The sequence below is a fragment of the Ambystoma mexicanum genome, chromosome 9 (genome assembly GCF_040938575.1).
Source record: "Ambystoma mexicanum isolate Mex_15411 chromosome 9, UKY_AmexF1_1, whole genome shotgun sequence".
Taxonomy (NCBI): Eukaryota; Metazoa; Chordata; class Amphibia; order Caudata; family Ambystomatidae; genus Ambystoma; species Ambystoma mexicanum.
Window position 1 is genome coordinate 1026330693 of NC_090931.1, and position 18153 is coordinate 1026348845.

Below are 18153 nucleotides of genomic sequence, written 5' to 3' on the forward strand. Positions count from 1 at the left end.
GTCTCTGTCATTTCAGGAGAGCTGCAGAGACAAGGGTGTAGAGCAGTACAGAACCCAGAAGGAGATGCTTCGACAGACCAATCTCAAGAACTTTCTGTTCCCCAAATATTACGAGGTGATGTGGTTCTAATACGCAACCACGTGAGGAAAAAGTGCGATGAACCCCATTTTTGTGGTCCTTTCATTGTGGAAGACACCACGTTGTCTGCTGTCAAAGTGCAGGGCAGGCGTGCTTGGATCTTCCTGGGAGACGTTAAAATCCTTGCTGGAGAGTCTCCTTTGCCTGCACCCCTACATGATGAGGCAAGTACAAGCATCGCAGAAGAACCACAGCACGTGCAGATGAGACCTATGACGAGGAAGAAGGATGCAGAAGCTGACAAGTACAAAGACAAAGGACTCATTGGACTGTGGCTTGGTTCGGGACACTTCCTTTAAGTCATTTATAAAAGGATCAAGTAAAACTGGTTCGAACACTCTTTGCTGTCATTTCAGGGTGAAGGAAGATCTTTAGATTTTAAAGCCAAAGGAGCTTATTGACTTTGGACTGAGGCATGCTTAAGCCTTGATAAGAAGCGGGTTATGCCAGATTTTGACCGTAGACACAGCAATTGGAAAAGGGTACAATACCCAGATTCATTTGACACAGAGTTCTTGTTTGGATTTACCTATGGTGTTACCCAGTGATGGCCCTTCTAGGAACATTCTCATCTATTTCGAGTGCAATTGCCCTTTGCTGGTGGGGAGAACCACTCGCATACCAGCTTTTTTGCAAAATCCTAAGAATGAAGACGTTATAAGAAGATTACTCATAGTCATCACTGAACAATTCTTGCAGTTACATGAGTACAGTGAGGAGAGCACAGATGCCCCTATCAAACGAACCAGCTCATAGACTAGTCAGTGTGGTGTTCTTTTGACTGATTGAATAATATCCTCACCTCGTTGGGAGGCACACTGACGTGCGCACCTTTCTCAGGGATACAAGAAACACTGCTAATCTGAATGTGATCCTGGAAGGTATCATCAACCAAGTGAGCATCTATTCTGAAAGAAATTACAGATCGGTGTAGAAACGTTCCTTGGAGGGACAGATCAAGAGGGTGCTGATAAAGAAAGACTTTTTGGTTCCTGCTGAAAGAAATTCGACATGTCGAATAGGCTGAGGCAGATTCAAGGCATAGATTGGGAGATAATCTATGTCATACAAATTGTATAGACTTACTGAGAACTCTTTTCTTCATGCTAAAGAGGCATCAACATTTCGACTGCTGAAAAACTAATTCCAGAGACACAGAGAAAGTTTTTTCATCATCCAACAAGCAGATATGATCAAGGACAAATTGTTGAAATCAAGACGGCAGCTTCCAGAAGCAGTTCAGAATGCAAAATATTAAAAATTAAGTTTTTTTCTTCCTTAGGTAGTTAAGATGGGTAACTTTAATAGCAACATCATTCTCCAACATGAAGAAAGGCGCTCACGTTGTCCAAGAAGTAGATGTTGTAGGTTAACGTACCACTGTGTAATATACACTTGCATTGTGTTCATAATTGTACTGCTTTCCGTGACTGTGAGAACGGCATTCTATATTGGTGTACATGGAGCTAACAATCCTGTGCATGTTTCTAAGAAAAGGGAAAATGTATGTGTGGCAACTACTAGGCAGCCTAGACCCTTTGTAGTTATTCCTGTCCCAAAGAAAGATGGCAAATTACCTGAGCTTTAGATGGATGTCACTAATAATTGTTCACAAATAAAAAGTGTAGCAGAACTTATTTTTTGCTACCAAGGACAGGCTCGACGAAACAGGCAAGGCAAGGGGTTGAAAAATGTGAGCCTACACAAATAACACATGCAAATACACCTGATCCATTGACAATTGATCCAAAAGCAGTTTCAAAGGGAAGATCCCAGATGGAGATTATGAGAGCCATTTTCATGCCAAGATGGGCTGCTGAGCAGATGAGACGTTCTGAATTTTCTCCTACACAGGGAACCCAGACGGATGTTCTTGTGATTAATTCAGTGAGAAGACGCTACATGGGTACACTTCATGATGTGATTATGGAAGCTCATATGAAAAAAATGAGATCTAAAAGAAGCACACTGGAAGATAATTATGAATTAAATGATTACCTGGACAGCAAAGCACACTTGGCAAACAACATATGGTACCAACACATGAAGGAAGTCGGGAGAAGACCTTCAAAGGAGGAATGCTTTGTATGTGCACTCCTGCCATACAGCATGCAGAAGTCGAAGATCTTCATAGCTGTTGAAATAGATGTGCACACCGCATATTGTCTGTCACACATAGCAATTCGCAAGACCAGAGGCCAGTTTATGGGAAGAGGTGCTTCTCTCAAGTGGGCAACTGAAGGGACAGATCCAGATGAAGACGATTATGTCCAAGATATAAAGACAAGAAACAATACAAAAACAAGGAGTATCATGATTAGATATGAAAAACCTGGAGTAAAATGAGCTGAAATCAGAAGGGAAGTGAAAAAAAATTGGAGACCGCAGGAAAATCTGCAGATGATATTTGAATATGGAAGAACAGAGGTCAGATGCAGATCTGGGATCAGTGTTATCGCCAGATGGATGGGAAAAAGGAGTGGTGATCTGCAGAGCCTGTATGGTAACTAATCATCCTGAATCCACTGTTTTGAATGTACAAGAGGTATGCAAACCATTGTGGCCTAGAATTTCTAAACTATTGACATTGGTCAAAGATAGAGGAGGACTCCTGCAAATAGTGCCTTTGGAGAGCTCAAAGTTGTGCTTCAGAGGGAATGGTACAAGAAAGGTTGGAGAAAATCAGAAGTGCGATTGTATCTTTGATACATCGGGGATGGTGCATGGAACAGCAGTAATCATGGATCATTATTGGTCTTGTGGATCCAAGGCCTACATAAGGCCACGTAAAGACTGGGGAGGAATATGCACATTGGTGAATGTCCATGTTCCAGCATTAGTGATTGCAAAAAGTGATCTAAATCTTGACAGTTTCCCAAAAGCAGATGCTCACCTGAGGAAGAAGAGATCTGTTGAGCTGATAAAGAAGATGAAGAGAACTACTTTTCAGCCAAATCAATAGAAGGATTTTATTCCCATATGAAAACAAACTGTTCAGCCACACTTCTTCAGTGTTCATGTTGATCTTCATGCCAAGAATCCAAGTTGGAGCAAATACCAAGTGGCTTTGGATAACCAGATGGGAATTGCTGCAAACAATCAACACTACCATAATGGGATTCAATGGAATCAGAGAAGAGATGAGGGCCATAAGACTAATGACTCTCCAGAACAAATACGTCTTGGACATGATCACAGCTATGGATGGAGTTGTTTGTGCAAAAATTGGAGAATCATGTTGCACATTCATACCTTCTCATGATGACGAGAATGGAAGCTTGACAGAGGCCATAGACGTGCTGACAAAACTCCATGGCCAGATGATAGACGAAGTAGAAGACATTGCTGATGTCAGCTGGTTTGGATCACTCTACTCTTGGGTTCCACAATGGATGGCAGATATGTTCACATTTCTTGGAGCCCTGATCGTGTTGGTATTGCTTGGATTTTGTGTGATCAAGGTAATAATCTCACAGTGCAGGAAGACAGCTAGGAAAGCCATAGGGATGAAGATTATGATTGATGTTGAACCAGGATGGAAGCCCAAAGATCTGACAGATGAAGAAATCAGAGCCTTTGTGAAGGCCAGTATCCATGCACCTGAGGGAACAAAGTTCCTGTACCCAAAGAACCATAACAAATATGTGGGATGATGGATCTATTGCAGTCCAAGTGGACAGTCCATGCTCATGACATGGAACAAGGATGAGCATGTAAAATCCGCAGGATGTCTGAAAGGAGTCATAAATATATGGATCCCAAAGAAGCAGTTCTTCAGACCAGGATGTCTAGAAGTGAAGAAGGATGAGAGAGTGGTCGATAAATCACCCAGAGGGGGGAGTGTAGAGGAGGAATCAAGTACACCCCTTCCAACTGCCTCGCCCTTATTACCTATAGAATGGGAACCAAAGTATAATAAGTATGCTGAACAATTGAATCAGCAAACAGCAGAGCATGGACTCTGTGCAGTACCCATAGGAGTACCAATACCTAAGAGAGTCTGGGAGGCAAGGAACACATTGAGAAAACCGTACCTGCATTCAAGACAATATGATGCCCATTTGAATGAGATTCCTGAAGAAGCAGAGCAGATAAAAGGCAAGGATGAATGGTGACGTCACACAGAAAGAGATGACACACACAGAAGAGATGCAGAGATCAGAGAATGCAGATATTATATAAGGCATCAAGAAAGCAACAAGGATAAATGACATATTGGGTTCGGGGTGAAGAAACGTATGCCGCAGAAACAAATGAAGATATCAAGTCATTTTACACGTGTACAGATGAAATTGAAACGCAAGCAGCAAAGTCATCTTGAAAGCTATTTTTCAATTGTATACATTTCCACTTGCGACATACCATGCAAAATTCTAGGTTTCGAGTGCCAAAAAAAGTTCTTCACACTTGTCAGATTTCTTATTAAGAGTTTGTCTTTTTATTCCACATGTGAACTTTTTCTCTCTTTCATACATGAATTCTTTCTCTCACATAAATTCTTCCTCTCTACATGTGTTTCACCCCTATTTTTGTCACAAGGGATCATCAGGAGAGATTTATAGCTGTTTTTTGGAAGAAAGAATGGAAAAAAATACATTTGATTTAGATACTCAAAAAGAAAAGAGTTAGTGAAAAGGAAAATAATTTTTTGACTGAAAATGTTATTTCAATAATATATTCTTTTTGACATCCTTTTTTTGTCTTTTATAATTTTTCCATCATGTTAGTATTCTACAGCCTTCATAATTGCTTTCATTTTTCTTGTGTCAGCATTGTAACATTACAAGTAGAGGATTCAATAAAGATGGCACTCACCAATAGTGTATTCTTTGGGCCTTTTTTGCCTAATTTCAATCATTCAACTTTGTTTCTATGCACTCTCTTTGGGCACAACTCTAATATTGTTTAGGTAATTAACCTATTAGAACAAGAAAGCACGTATTTTTAGTTAAAGGTTAAATCTAGTCAGGGTTCCTTTAGATAGCGGTCAAGGTACTTTTAAACCTTGGTGGGAATCAAGGGTTCAAAATTCTTACCTTATGTTCAGTTGAGATCCGGTTGTGTGGCTCCTTGATTCGGCGCGCTTTGCACGCGTTTATATACGTTTCCCACGTGTGACATCATAATGCACGCGATCCTGCGTGCGCAATGACATCAACGCGTACTCGCGTACTGCGTGTCGGCCATTTTGAATGCCGGAACTACATTTTCTTGACTTTGACAACATTTTATGCACAAAAAATGAAAGTTTTTTTTTAGTTTTTAAATTTATATTTAAATTTAATTTTTCAAATTTTATAATTATCTAATTTACTGGGATAATTGCAGGCAAAGTATTTTTACTATAAAGATATTTGCTTCTTGGGTCTTTCTAGAAAAATGTATTACATTTAAAGATAAAGGTGTTCTATTTCTAATATTTAAAGAATAAGAAGGAGTCCCAGAAAATGACCAAGAATGTCCTTTTTTGGAAGAGCTTCGGCTACACAAAAAAAGCCAACAAATAAATATGATGAATCCAAACACCAAATAAGGCCCCAAAGAAATATTTTGACAACCCCATCAAGCTGAGGAGAGGCAAGAGAGGAGGACAAAAATGCCCAAAGAAATCCACAAGGAATGCAGACAAGATCGAAGCTGAGAGGGAATCAAAGGTAGACTTAATAGTGAATCTTTCAAATCAAGGAATAGATGCCGATCTGAATTCAGCATTGAATAATGGCCTTTCATTTAGCCCTTCTAACAAAATGGACTACTTTCAGATACAATTAGATCTCTATAGATTTTGTAGAAAATTGAAATTAAAAAAATACTTTGAGGAAAATCCAAATAAAAAAACTCAACCAGAAATGACAACACCATCAGTACTCTCAGAAGAGTTTACAGAGCAAACAGTAGACCTGCTTAATTTAGCTGGAGATGAAGAGTACACAATACAAAAATATATAGAAGAACAGGAAATAGACACTTTTCTTTCAGAGGAAACAATACTCAGACCAACTTCAAAATTTACACCAAACCTTAATTCAGAAAATGTGATAGACCTAGTCCAATAAGCTGTTAAAGAGGATTTCAGGAAGAATTACCTTGAAAAGCAGAATACATTTCAATCTTACATCAAAAGAATGAAATGCAATTGAAAAATTATCCAACAACGAGGAAGTTATTGTAAAAATGGCAGACAAAGGAGGAAAGCTGGTTCTAATGAACAGAAAGGATTATATAAGGGAAGTTTCAAAACAACTAAATGACCAACAAAACTATGAAATATTGGATCAAAATCCATTGAAGGAATTAAGAAAAACCTGGAATGATATGAGTAAAAACTGGCTTGAAACTGGTCTCTTAACGGAGGAAGAACAAAACTATATGAATGTACAACATCCAATAATGTCTACGATTTACTTCCTCCCAAAAATCCACAAACAATACAAAGGTTACCCAGCTTTCAGACCTATAATAAATGGGATAGGTTCAATCACGGAAAGAATATCGCAATTCATTGATATACATCTACAACCTCTAACTATGCAATTAGCCTCTTTCATACGAGATACAAAACACATTATTCAACAATTAGACTCAATTCCTTGGCAAAACAACTATAACCTGGCAACTTTGGACGTTGTATCATTGTATACAAGTATCAATCATAATCAAGGAATTATTGCATCTGAATACTTTTTGAAAACAAGGTCGATCTCATTTAAAGAAGAGAACAACATGCTATTGGAAATGCTGAATTTTGCCTTGCACAATAACATCTTTTGCTTCAACAAAAAAATCTATAGGCAGAAGCAAGGCACCGCAATGGGGTCCAAATTTGCCCCATCGTATGCAAATGTATTCATGGGCTATTTCGAAATAAAGCATGCATGGAAGCACACAGCCTTTACCGACTCCAAAAATATTATTTTTTGGGGTTGGTTCATTGACGATATTTTTTTGATCTGGGAAGGAGACCAAATGGACTTCAACCAATACGTAGACTATCTAAACAAAAATGAATACAATTTGAAATTTACCACAAGCTTCAGCAAAGACAAGATCCAATTCTTAGATCTTGAAATTTACGCAGCAGAAGAAAAAATCCTCACAAACCTATATGTGAAACCAACTGCAGGCAACAGTCTCTTACATGCTCAAAGCAAGCATCCGAAGCACATAATATCGAATATCCCGTATGGGGAAATACTAAGGATAAAAAGGAACTGCACTACAGTAGAAGCATTTGAATCAAACATAGAAGGAACAATTGCTAAGTTCACACAAAGAGGATACAAAGCAAAGAAAGTAAAGGAATCAATCAAAAAAGCAGAAAAAATCTCAAGAGAATACTTGTTACAAGATAAACCAAGAATGGGAAAGTTACCGACAAAAACAAAATGTATCACCACTTATGGATCATTTGCATCAACATTAAGAAAAATCCTTAAAAAACATTGGGACATGTTAAAATGAGATGATACGCTACCAAAACATATTGATGAAAAGCCAGGCATATGCTATAGAAAAGCCCCAACACTACGGAACAAATTAAGCCCCAGTTACCTTAAATCCACTGAAAAGACAGAGATCAGAAGTATGTTTTGTCAGGAACCAATCTATGGACCAAACAAATGTGGAAATTGCAAATTGTGCCCACAAATGGTAAATGGAAAGAAAGAAATTAAATTACCAAATGGAAGAGAACAAAAGATGAAACACTTTATCAATTGCAATAGTAAATATGTGGTATACGCAATCGAATGTATCTGCTTAAAAACATACATATGAAGTAAAATAAGAAGTCTAAAAACAAGGGTATTTGAACATTTACGTGTCATAAGAAATCAAGACATGAAATATACATTATCACTTCATTGCATGATGGAACATCAGGAGCTAAAATTGGACAAATTGAAAAACTATGGTCTGGATAAAATTGAAGATCTACCCAGAGGAGGGAACAAGGAACAGGTCCTAAGACAACGGGAATCAAAATGTATCTGTTTAATGGACACATGTGATACTGGATTGAACTCGGAAAATGAATTTTGTAATTGGCTTTAAGAATATATGTTTTGGTTGTCTATTAATATTATACTCTCTCTTCCCTTAACTTTGTTTTTACAATTTTTATTTTTAATTTTTCCTCTTCATTCTCTCTTTATTATTTTACATCAATCTTTTTTCTTATCTCTCCTATTCTTTAAATATTAGAAATAGAACACCTTTATCTTTAAATGTAATACATTTTCCTAGAAAGACCCAAGAAGCAAATATCTTTATAGTAAAAAATACTTTGCCTGCAATTATCCCAGTAAATTAGATAACTATAAAATTTGAAAAATGAGATTTAAATACAAATTTTAAAACTCGAAAAAAAACCTTCATTTTTTGTGCATTCAAAATGGCCGACACGCAGTACGTGAGTACACAATGACATCATCACGCACGCGGGAACGGGTGCATGATGATGTCACACGCAGGAAATGTATATAAACGCGCGCAATATACAAAAAAAGCGCGCCGAAACAAGGAGCCAGGGAGAGACAACCGGATCTCTACTGAGCAGAAGGTAAGAATTTTGAACCCTTGATTCCCCCAAGGTTTAAAAGTACCATGACCGCTATCTAAAGGAACCCTAACTAGATTTAACCTTTAACTAAAAATATGTGCTTTCTTGTTCTAATAGGTTAATTACCTAAAGCAATATTAGAGTTGTGCCCAAAGAGAGTGCATAGAAACAAAGTTGAATGATTGAAATTAGGCAAAAAAGGCCCAAGAATACACTATTGGTGAGTGCCATCTTTATTGAATCCCCTACTTGTAATGTTACAATGCTGACACAAGAAAAATAAAAGCAATTATGAAAGCTGTAGAATACTAACATGATGGAAAAATTATAAAAGACAAAAAAGGATGTCAAAAAGAATATATTTTTGAAATAACATTTTGAGTCAGAAAATGATTTTTCTTTTCACTATCTCTTTTTTCTTTTTGAGTATCTAAAACAAATGTATTTTGTTTTCTCCCAAAATACAGCTATAAATCTCTCCTGATGATCCCTTGAGACAAAAACAGGGGTGAAACACATGTAGAGAGGAAGAATGTATGTGAGAGAAAGAATTCATGTATGAAAGAGAGAAAAAGTGCATATATGGAATAAAAAGGCAAACTCTTAATAAGAAATATGACAAGTGTGAAGAACTTTTTTTGGCACTCGAAACCTAGAATTTTGTATGGTATGTCGCAAGTGGAAATGTGTACAATTGAAAAATAGTTTAACTCTATCTATGGCAATCTAGATAATGATGCAATACCTCACCTGACAACCAAAATTTATTAAAACAAGCTAACAAACAGGAACTCACCCGGGGATAAAGTCCTATTAAGGTTGCCGCCAGAGTGTATAAAAAAATCTTGAAAGCTAGCCTCAAGCTTTATAGTAAATAGTTTGCGGCAAGCGCCAATATAGACACATATATATATATATACACACATATATACACATATATATATATATATATATATATATACCTCTGAAATAAATAAAAGATGGATGTTTCCACTTTACATTATAAAGCAGTACTGAACATAAACATGGACAAAGAAGGCCTCACTTCAGTGTGTCGCAGTTAAAAGCAATTTTAATTACAACTGAATGTCTGAATGAGCCAGGAAGCCAAAAGTCTTATCAAACAGGAATTGGCTGACATTGGATACAAATTGTGTGAAGGAACAAGAGGCTCATGTTCAGGAAGATTGAGCAAAACAAAATACATCAGAGGAAAATTAAAAAATAATATTAAATACACGAAAAGCTTGATTTCATGGTGTCCAGTCATGTGGAAAGAAGAAATTGGAAGAACGAGGTAGTCCCACCTACGCACGAGGGCAGGCTGTGCTTACACTCCTTAAAATTCTCAGAGCACAGTACATACTCAAGGCCAAACTTCAAAGCACTAATTGACACTGGACCATTGAGGCGATGATGGATGGATATAATAATTAGAGGGAAGTTAGTTTCTAGATGAGCCCACTCACACCTGGATGTTCAACCTACGTGCTGCTTAACATGAGTGGAAAAGTGCTGATGGTGGTTAGAATCCAACCAATTGTAGAGGATCGTGTAATCAAGGGTCCTATAGTTTGTGTAGCCACTGGAACGTTGTGTATTTAGTGACGTTCATAGTGGCCATTTTGAGGGGAGGGCTTAGTTGCCCCACGTGATGTTAATCACCCTATCACTTTCTTTCACAGTTCTATACTGAAATATGGAACTTATACTTAGCTATTTACTTAGAGCCTATCACTTTCCCTGATAGGTTTTTGTAGTTTGCCACATAGGTAGTGACACGGGTCAACGTCAATGATGATGATTTTATGTAATATAACCTCAGTTTCTACTAAAATGAGTCGAGTAAGAGGATTGAACGACTGCTGATGTTCGTTGTACTCCCTGTTTTCTATACTTGTTAATACAATAGACTCCCCTTTTGCCAAACTACCTGGGTCATTTTGATTATTGATGTATAAATATAATCTGCATCCCCATCCATCTCTAGGGTATTGCTACTCATCTTAAAGGGCCGGGCGACCCAGTTGACTCTGATTCCAATGGCAGGGCCTGGGTATCCCAAAATGGAGGCTACTCAGAGCAACTGTCAAATTCAGCATGGAGCTGCCACCAGCCCATACCCTGCTCTGTGGGCCACACATAGGTGCCGAAAAACATACACTAGGAGTACAGGGTTGTTCTCCCCCCCATGGGTGCCATAAGGGTATCCCAAGAGACTGTTCGCCACAACCAAAAAGAGGAAGAGCTGCTCCGCCAGAATTCCCACATGAACTCCTGCACAGAAAACAAGACAGAACATACATGATAAAAGCATAAAGGACAGGGATATGGAGGCCCTGTCCCTCTCATGCATTTGCAGCTTCACAGGGACAAAGACTGATATGTTTTGGATATTTGTCCTCTGTGAAAGATACTGACCTAAAGAATCAGGGTAAGGCTCTCGTAGACAGGACTAATGTCTAGTATAGGGACTCCCAGGACCCCTCTTGTTTTTTAAGCCATACTCCCAACAGCCTGACACTGTTGGTTGAATACAACTATGATCTAAGTGCATCACCAACATTGTTTGACTCTCCAGGTACACAGACTTTATGTGAGGACAATGTAATAGGACACGGCTCTAACAGAAAAACACCTATGAGCACAAACCAAGCTGTAACACCTCGTGGACGACCAACAAAATCTAAAACAAGAAAAATGGCAAACAAAAGAAAAACTAACATTTGGGGAGCTCAAAATGGCAATAAAAGGAAATCTTCACGTACATTTCTATGTTCCCTCCCGAAGGAAGGGGAGATCATTGACCTGAACTCTCAGGTGTCTCCTAATATGGAATGAAGTCCATCAACTGATTTGTCTATCTCACATGAGCAACCCACAGAACCAGACCATAGGGGAAAAAAACAAAGCAAAATTATGACCACCTTTATTTTACCCTCAAGAGAAAGAATTTCTAATATTCCAAGGGCTGGGTAATGCTTAGTATTACATCTTGAACCTCTGCATCAACCCTCTGGTGTTGAAGGTTCTTCTTATCAAACGAAGCAAGATCTAGCATGTGGCACAATTGTTCTGACTACAGATCTAGTACATGTCAACTCTGTACCCAACACAACACTTCAACAAGTTAGTTCGACAACTAGGACTATAGGCTGGGAGAACATTGTGTGTGTGTAAACGGTGAGCTAGCATTAAACAGAAGCAAGCTACTTGAGATCTTTCAGAATATACCATCACTGAGGCCACTTCATACAGGGGAAATTGATTGGGTGTCTCTCTAAAATCATGGTGGTAACTGTGTGGTTTATCATCTTTATTCGAACCTAGTGGTGTGTTTGCTTCTAGCAGAAAAATCCACTCTAAGAACATCGGGCTATGACTTGTAGAACTCCAACTTCTTGGCTGTCTCACCGTCCAAAAGAAGTGGAGATCTTAAGGCTTACTCTTCCAAGCACTGTCCTAGAAACCCATAAAAGGACACAAATGATACTGCCTCAAATTCCGTGTTGAACCAGAACAAAGAAATAGCATATGCCTGATCTTAGTTGGCATCAGCCCTTAAAATGTTTCCTAACTCCAGAGCAGGAGGGTCCTATCCTTAACCCAAAAGAACTATCTGTGGCAGCCTGGAACATTTGCGGCTATACCAACTTACTTAGGGGCTTAGGGAGTTTGAGGTTACCCCTCAATAAACATATTCTGATGTGCCATGAAACTATGGAAATTAATCACTTTTATTTGGACAGCTAGAAAACCTCTACAAAAGCGGTGCTTAACAGTCAATTGTGGTGTCCTTCCGGAGGCCTTTTAATTGCAATAGATCTCAATTTAAAAGTATCTGATTCTGAAGTTAACACACAGAATGACGGTCTTCTGGCAGTAGGTCTTCATACCGAAACTCTGGTTAGGGAACTTTTAATCATAAATATATACTGCAATCTGAGTACCAGCCTCTGTTCCAACATACAAATGCCACTCAACGAGGATATTAACAAATAGTTGGACTCAGGATATGATATGATGTGGCATTCATGACGCCCCTGTACACAAGTGTTTCTAGGCGCAAAAAGGACACGCCACATCACATCATCATTGCTGGGACCTCAACTCTGATTGTGCCTTTGGACACTCAGACAACGAAGGAAAAACGGTGCCGCTTCTTGCCTCTTCCAGTCGCATAATCGACAGACTCAAATGGGACTCTTACAAGCGCAGCCGGGGGCTTTTATTCTGTGCCCTGGAGGGTGCATTGCAGAGGAAGTCAATCTCCACCTGGAAATGTGGCGTGGCTTCTTCATGGTTGGACCGTGTATATGCTTCCCATGCTTTAAACTCAGTGTGCAGCCCTATAACAATCACTACTAACAACTTGAGTGACCATTCAATACTTTGCTCTGATTTAAGACTTCCAGTTGAGATGTTTACCTGCTACCCAACTATGGCTATGGTTACGCCATCTAAGAATGGCCTGTAGTGGTTGAGCCAAGTACCCCAACTCAAAGCTCCGCCCCCATGATGCCTATATGTTGGGAGCCAGAGTGTGAGACATGTGCAGTGCCATAGAGGAAACCATATATGCACTCACGATAATATGATGGTCATTTGAATGAAATCCCAGAGGTAGTGTGAAAAACGAGCAAGAGAGAAGATTGGTGACGTCATGCAAAGCAGAGCTGATGCATCCAGAAAAGAGGCTGACGACCCTAACCTTTCTATCAGATCTAAGGAGGAGGTGCTAAAGATGTGCCACATTTCGGACTCGAGATGAAGATGCTCATGCTACAGAATCGATGAAGAAAATACCAAGTCATTTTACAATTGTACAGACGCAGTAACGCAAGTAGACAAAGTATTCTTAAAGGCTTGCTACGTAGTGAAAGGATTGCGGCGATGTGCCAACGTATATGCATAGGAATGTATAGATTATAGATGTTCCACAATCCACTTTAGCAGAGTCTGGACCCTTGAACAAAAAGGCTTTTTCAGTGTGGCGCAGTTGGAAAATGACTTAATGACGGAGTTAAATTCAAGAAGAGTTTGGCTGGCCCAACACCAGGAAGTCAAGGCCACAGTGAACTTGGATGTTCAAGCAGTAGCTACAAAACGTGTGAAAAGAACAAACTCCTGTCTGAGGTGAGGATCAAGAACATTGAAGACGTCAGAGGTTCATCATTTAATAGCATTTCTGAAAGCTCTGAAACATGGTCTTCAGTCACGTGGTTGGATAAAAATAGATACTGAGTTGAGCTACATCGAAACCAAGAGACAAAGTATGCCTATACTCTTTTATTCTCATGCCCAGGCCAATGTTCAAAGGCTAATTGACTGGCAGACGACAAGAGTGATGATAGCTGTATCAAAGATCATCCTGAGGTCGTGACCGAAGATTTTCAGATGCTTTAGATTCCTAGGGCACACTATGGCAGATATTTTCATCCTATGCTTGATTCTGCATCAGCCAGTGTTAGTCGAGGCCTAAATGAGCAACAGAACTTATCTTGGGAGGATTTTGAGAAAGAGATTAGGCATCAAGTATCACCCTATCATTCCATTCAACAGGCTAAAAAAGCTGCTTATAGCATGACAGCCCAACCAAATGATTCACCTCACAATTTCTTTCAAAACTTAAAAAGGGCATTCTCACACTTTGATGTGGCCTTTAACCCTCATTCAGTAGAATTTAAGACTGCGTATTTCTATGGGCTTCAGCGATATATTGTGTGTCAGCTAATCTGCGCGCACCGGCAAGAGTACCGGAGAATACCAGATGGCAGACCTGCAGTAATCTGTGTGCTTCCATGCCTGACAACCGACTGCTGAAATAATCATCCGTGAGCAGGACTTTCTCACCAACAGGTCCGCCTTATCTCAAATCCTCGTCGGAACGAGCTGCAGTTGACTTTTACTTTTAACAACAAACTAATATTCATCTGTTTATCATACTATTTCCTTAGTATTGTCTGGACACACCCATTTCCCAGCAATCCCCTACAAAAACAGCCTGGCTCGCGCAATAGCGTCAAGAGAACCGAAGAGTACCAGACTGCAGCACTGCAGCTCGGTGGGTTTGTGCTCTTGTTAGTGGTACTCACATTTTTGTGTCCAATTTGGCTTCGCTCCTTGACCAGGTTTGGTTGTCGCTAACTTGTTTCTGCAGCATCACTGCTGAAGCATTTCCTGCAAAGTCTTTATGACTTCCTATAGGCTGACAACGGGAATGCCTTTAACCCCGCGCCCGCCAGCTTCTTTTCAAGGAAAAACAGAACCCAAGCTGGATATGGTTTGCCTCCTGAACATCAATTCAGGTATGAGGCAGTCCCGTACGGTCACCAACGCACAGTTCAACACGGGAGCCAACATTTCAACCAAGCACAAGGTACAAATGGCGAAAGAGGCTTTGTCGATGAGCTATCCCTCTGAAAAGAATCGGAGCTCAGTTAAAGTCATTTCACATCTACTTTCTGATTCTACTATGCAAAGTTGCGTGGCTGCACAAGCAGCTGGCCACTCTGCTGACAGCATTTTCGCTCCGCCTCATTCAGTCTTTAAATCAACTGAATGCCAAATTCCTGTGTCAATTCATCACGTTGACTCATCAAACATTCCGCCCCCATACTCACAAATAGTTCAACATGGTCTCACCACAACTATTTCTCCCAGTGTGTGCCGAGCACAATATACGCCCCAATCTTCCCGAATTAAACTGAACTTCAAGAGAGGGCACAACTGAGAATGATATTGAAGACTCGTTTACAAAATTATCTGGCTCGCCTGCTTTATTTTCCACTGAGCGCAATACCAATCATGAATCGGCTTTGGAATCTGAATCCTCTCTTGTGGCCTCATTTTCCAAACCAGCCCCCCGTCTCTCATTTGGGTTCCCTTCAGTTAATTCAGCCAGTTTAGACTCAGCTCTAGTGCCAATAAACACTAGCATATTCACACAAGCTCAATTGTACAAAGGAGTTGATCACAAAATCTCTGCCCAAACAACTCTGTTACATACTCTCACAAAAAAAATTAGATTGGTTGGTTGGAATCTCCCAATGCTGCTGGAATCTGCCTATGGCAAACCCTGGGTGTAAAAAGAAAACCACACATTTCATACCAGCCCTCTTCTTCTGGGTGTGCAGAATGTTGAAGCAGGTCAATTGGTGACATTTTAAAGAAGTTTGTAGCTGAGGCTGGGTCCAGTTGGGATTTGCGACTCCCGCTGGTGCTAATGGCTATTAGGTCAACACCATCCAGGTCAACAAACCTCAGCTCACATGTGATTCTAACAGACTGGAAGATGATTTTGCCACAACATTTACTGTACCAGACCTATGAACAGATTATGGTAAGTGCAGCCACAATTCACGAATATGTGGATCAGCTGAGAAAGCACTTGCAACATGCATTTGCACAGCAGAATTTGGAAAAAGCTGCTGACAGTGCAAAGTCATACTACAACACGAAGACATCTGTGGGAGAATATGAAATAGGTGACAAGAAGATCACACTACAGAAGTGTATTCATTCTGTACTAAGTAGTCTACTAACAATCATTGACATGATGTAGATGCAGTTGGTTACCCAGCGTAAAGGAAATGCAGGTACACCAATAGTGAGAGAGAAAGAGAGTATAATTCCCGGTACAAAGAAAACACAGGTGAATTGGAGAAAAAAGATGTGCAGGGAAAGAGGGAGTTAGTTTAGTTTGTGGTAAGCACAAAGGGGGAGTCTGCCAATGACGGCAAGATTGTACATCTCACAATTTACACCATATGTGAGTTCCAGGGAAATGACCAGGGCGGGATAATGAGAATGTCTATTACAGATCAATGTCTCATATGTTGGATTCTATATCCGGTACATGTAAGAGCCCGAGATTTTATTATTTTCCTTTAACTCCTAGTGAACATTTGTTAGGTCATTCCCTGAAGCCAATACTTGTGCCAAGAGTCCATTAGTGGCACATGCGCTGTACAGAATGCTAAATGAAATACAGATGGCATAATCAAAATAACCTTATTTAAGTCATGGGACCTTACAGATATTTGAGTGTGACAATCAATGGCGGTATGGTTAAGAACAATTTAAGCAAACAAAAGAACATATTTTTTATTTTATTTATTATTGTGTTATGGTTTAAGAATATAAACCTTTCACAATGGTATGTAAAAGAAAAGAAGAAACAAAAGATGAAGAAAATAATGAAAAGAGGAAAAGCAATAAACATCACAGTAAGCAACAATATTTGATTAAAATGAAAAGTAGAATTGAAGATAAAATTGATTACAATCTCTGACACTAAACAACCCTTATTCAGCGAGGCTCAGTCAAGCAAGTCAGTTCATCAAATACCCTCACTTACCATCATCAGACAAATAGATTGATATTTCTGCAAGGAATTGTTGGGGAATTTCGTGGCCCCAGAGACATAGGACCACCTGTGTAATTCTTATATTGGGATCATGACCGGCAAGCTATAAATCAGACCTGGTGTGCACTAGGACCCAATTTTCTACTTTAGTGGTATTTTATTGGTGGCATGGTGTATAAACTTTGCACAGAATTGCCAGGTAACCTGAACCATGTAATATGGGGGATACGCCCTTTATGATTTGACCCAGTTCACAGTGTTTTGTGAATCTTGCTTTTTACAATCGGCAATAGTAAAATACCTCCTTAGCTTTGTACGTGTCTACATGTCATCACAAGTAGGTAGCTAGACCACACAATAAATAGACCAAAGCTGATCTAATTCTTTTTAGGTACTTTATAAGCAATTAGGGTTTATGAGTAATGAAAAAAACAGCATGCAATTTAATGAGTTTACTATGACTGTCTTTGTAATTCAAGAATGAAAGCGCACATCTCCAACTCTTGTTTTTCTTTTGCAGTGATAACAGATTCTATTCTTCAGGCTAAACCATAACTACGAGCACCTTTCATAGTAATGCGTTCCCGGCAATAAAAGCTTTTCCCACAATGGACTTCAATGACACTGTTATTTTTGCAGTTCAAAATACTGTTATTCAATGGCCTTGAAACATAGCATTGGTTTTGGCAGCTTAAAGCTGTGAGAAACCTGAATGTGTCTCACCCGCTAGTCCCCAGGGATCTATCATCCAGGTGGCTAGGACACACCCATCACTTTTGCATCCAGTTCCTGGGGGTGGACCAGTGTGGGAGAATCACCTGGATTAGGGGTCCTCAGGGAGTGGAAGTGGGGTACCGGAGGGTGAGACATGGTATCCCCTTCCCAATAACACCTTTTCCCCATCCTACGAGGTAGGATAACTAAGAATTCAACCCCACCTTTTCTGACACAAACACTTTCTCTTCTCACAGACAGTTCACTGTGAGCGACAATGGACAAACACCAGAGCTGTATACCTGACATGTCCCAACACCATGAACAGGCAAGGTCAAGCAATTACGGATTATAACACACACCTGACTTCCA